Genomic DNA, 3,981 nt, shown 5'->3' with positions numbered 1-3,981 from the left:
TACATTTTTAAATGGCCTAGAATTTTCCAGAGTTGACAGAAGACACAAAATCTCAGATTCCTAAGGTACAAGCAGAAAAAAAAGAATTAATATACAACAAATGCATTGTAGTGAAACTGCAGAAAAACTTCAAAAAGGGTAGATCCTAAGAGGAGCAAGATGAAGGGGGAAAGTTCCTCAACTTCTTTTATGAAGACAGTATACTTTTAACATAAAAACTAGATAAGGACAATAAAAGAAAGAAAAATATAAGAGGCTCTTACTTCTGAACTAGGTAGAAAATTCTAAAAAAAACTCTTAGCAAAAGAAATCAGCAATATATGAAGAAATACATTTATCCCAGGAATGTACAGATGATTAACTTTGTAACAGCTCCTGTCCTGAGCACCCTCTGAAGGCCCACACATGAGTTATGTCTTTCACAGTGTCAGCTTTACTCAGTCATAAAGCAAGGGTAATGTAATTATAAAGCAGGCTCAGGATTCCAAACTCCGTGACATTTCACCACGTGATTAACTTGGCTTCTTACAAAGGCACATAAAGCTGAACACAAGACAAGTCACACAACAAACAAGATAACACAGCGGGTAGGAAGCTAAGGAACGAAACGTGGTGAGGTCAGTCTGGTGGGCCCACATTTGAGATAAGGCCCCGGTCCAGTCCAAGTCAGCTCTCGGCACTTACTGGTTGTTATGATCAAGTAGTGAAGGATCTCAGTTCTGTTCAGAGATCAATCAGGCAGAGCCTTTGGCGGCAGCTGCCTTTTGAAGTGGTCAGACATAGAGGGGTCAGTGTCTAAGGAATCTGACAGTTTGCTGCAAAAATCCTCTCTTTTTAAAGGGACTTAATCAGTCTTGGGCCCCTGCAGCCCTCCTCTGCTCCTGCTTGTTATCAGTTCTGGGGTATGGTCAGCTGCGGCTGGCCTTGGCGATATCTAGTAGCTGCAGTCCCCTCAAGTGCTTGAGTCATTGCTTGACACAGGCCCCTGCTTGACATGAGTGACTCCATCTTGCTCTCTACAGCTACTAATGTAAATTCACCACACTGACATTAAAGGAGAAAAAAATCATATGAATATTTCAACGGAAGTGAAACAATTTTGATAAAATTCATCACACGTTTAACTTAATAAGACTACTATAAACTAGGAATAGAAGGAAACTTCCCTTCCTGACGAATGTTATCTATCAAAACCCACTGCCGATAACAAAGTCACTTTTGAAACACGATAAGAAATTCCTTGTAATTCATGGGGCGCCTGGGTGGCGCAGTCGGTTAAGCGTCCGACTTCAGCCAGGTCACGATCTCACCGTCTGTGAGTTCGAGCCCCGCGTCGGGCTCTGGGCTGATGGCTCAGAGCCTGGAGCCTGTTTCTGATTCTGTGTCTCCCTCTCTCTCTGCCCCTCCCCCGTTCATGCTCTGTCTCTCTCTGTCCCAAAAATAAATAAACGTTGAAAAAAAAAATTAAAAAAAAAAAAAAAAAAGAAATTCCTTGTAATTCAGAAACGAACATTTCTAGTCAGCATTACATTGGAAGATCTTTCCAGTAATGTAAGGTAAAAGTTATAAAAAATAGAGAGTGGAAGAAGCACTTGGAAATGAAGAAAGAAAACTGTCACTATTTGTAAAAAAAAAAAAAAAAAAAAAAAAATTGTGAGAATCTGCAGATAATTTCAGTGAGTAAAGGACATTAGCAAGTTTTTCTAACATGAGCTCAGTATATAAAATCAATAGTGGTCAATACACTTGAGCAACAAACAGAAAAATGTACTTTAAAAAAGGTATCATCTACAATGGTAACAAGACTCATAAATTTCCTGTGAATAAATCAAAGAGGTGTGATATTTACAGAGAATATAGTAAAATATTATTCAAAAGCAGAAAAAAGTCTTCAATAAATGCTATCACATGTTTATGAATAGCAATCATAAATAAAAATAATCTCTAAAATTAATGCAGTTACAACCCACAGGATTTTTAGGGGAACTAACAAACAAATCCAAAAATTTATATGGAAAAGTAAAGGGACAGGATAGATAGAAACTGGGACAGAAAATAAACATAGGAAAATATGCTTAAAACCACAGGAATGTAAATTTAAGTAATAATGAGATATAATTTCAGAATCATCAGATTGACATAGGTATTAGGTCAGATGATAACAAATTTTTGTAAGATATGAGGAAAGGCAAATCATTTATACATTCCTGGACAGATTGTAAAAAAGCCAAACAATATGCACATACTCTACTAAACAGAAATTATTCTGGGTTCCTGCACTTGACAATTTTCACATATATACACAAAGAAATACATACAAGGATGGTCACTAAGCACGCTTCGCAACAGCAAAACTTTGGAAAAATACAAGTACCTCCCAATAACTGGCTTACTCATGCAGTGGAATAATGTATACAGCTGTTACAATTACTGAAGCAAAACTACATGTAATAATACGGATAAATCTTAACATTCTGTTGGATAAAAATAGAAGCTATAGAAACTTACATATAGTATGATTAACACTGACATAAAAATGTTCAAATGTAAAGCAGCAATACAGTTTTACATGTATAATAACTATGTATAGCACATACCGGAATGGCACATACCAACTTCAGGGGACTGGTTGCCTCTGGAAATGCAGGGAAGGATAAGTAATGCAGCTTTAGCTGTTCCTGTTTTCTTAAAACTTCAAAAAAAATACTCATGAAGATTGAAACAGGTGTGACAAAATATGAAAAGATATTTTATATCAGTGGTGAGGACATATTTTGTATGTTGAAAATTTTAAAATATTCATACCTGTGCATAAAGCTGGATGTACATAAATTTTTATTGCAGCATTGATTGTAATTTTATTTATTTATTTATTTATTTTTAATTTTTTTTTTTAATTTTTTTTTTCAACGTTTATTTATTTTTGGGACAGAGAGAGACAGAGCATGAACGGGCGAGGGGCAGAGAGAGAGGGAGACACAGAATCGGAAACAGGCTCCAGGCTCTGAGCCATCAGCCCAGAGCCCGACACGGGGCTCGAACTCACGGACCGTGAGAACGTGACCTGGTTGAAGTCGGACGCTTAACCGACTGCGCCACCCAGGCGCCCCAATTGTAATTTTAAAAAAAGAATTAGAATCAATTGAATATCCATAAATAGAGAAATGAGTAAGTAAATTATGGTACATCACACATAGGAATGCTATTAATAGTGTAAACCTATATGAATGTGTATTTGATTGATTGCATCGATGGCTCCAATTCTTTACTCTTCCCATCAGTCAGGGCATTCTGCCCCATTCTTTTACTCTGGGCTCAACTACAGCACTTGCATTGGCCAAAGGAATGTTCTCAAATGGACACAATCAGAAGTGAGAAAAATTCTTGTTCACTGTACTTGCTCTCTTGCTCCTTATAAGAACCATGAGAACACACGGAAGCTACTTTGCTGAAGAAATGTAAGGAGCAGCAGGAGGAGAACTGAGTCATCACTGTGCTGACCATCCTGCACCAACGGCCCCCTCAGAGCCTCCAACTGACTAGAGATAGACATCTGAAACAGTTCTGCGTAGATCAGTTAAGCTGCGTAGATCAGATCAATAAAAGTGCCCAGTTGATCACAGAGTTGTGAGACAAAAATTAGTTTTCAGTCTTTTCACCAAAGCAGTAAATTATAAGGAAAATTCTTTTTTTTTTTTTTAATTTTTTAATGTTTATTTATTTTTGAGAGAGACAGAGACAGAGACAGAACACAAGCTGGGGAAGAGGCAGAGAGAGGGAGACACAAAATCTGAAGCAGGCTCCAGGCTCTGAGCTGTCAACACAGAGCCCCACGCAGGGCTGAGAGATCGTGAGAGATCGAACTGAGAGATCATGACCTGAGCCGAATCTGGATGCTTAACTGACTAATCCACCCAGGCTCCCCATATTACAAGGAAAATTCTGATTGGAAAATGACTGTAATAGAATGTTTACAATGTC

The 3,981-nt window shown here is 37.8% G+C and overlaps 1 long non-coding RNA gene across 1 annotated transcript; it reads left to right on the top strand.

Annotated features, from left to right (window-relative positions):
• The first annotated feature begins 465 nt into the window (after nucleotides 1-465).
• LOC147581194 (uncharacterized) lies at nucleotides 466-3,624 on the top strand. Its single transcript, XR_015250867.1, has 2 exons — nucleotides 466-617; nucleotides 3,420-3,624. It is a non-coding gene; the product is annotated as an uncharacterized LOC147581194 (long non-coding RNA).
• Nucleotides 3,625-3,981: the final 357 nt, after the last annotated feature.

Source organism: Puma concolor, chromosome B2 (assembly GCF_028749965.1).
Source record: "Puma concolor isolate L17-30 chromosome B2, mPumCon1.1.hap2, whole genome shotgun sequence".
NCBI classification, from domain to species: Eukaryota; Metazoa; Chordata; class Mammalia; order Carnivora; family Felidae; genus Puma; species Puma concolor.
Note: the sequence above shows the minus strand (reverse complement) of the source record. Positions and strands in the feature narration are given on the sequence as shown.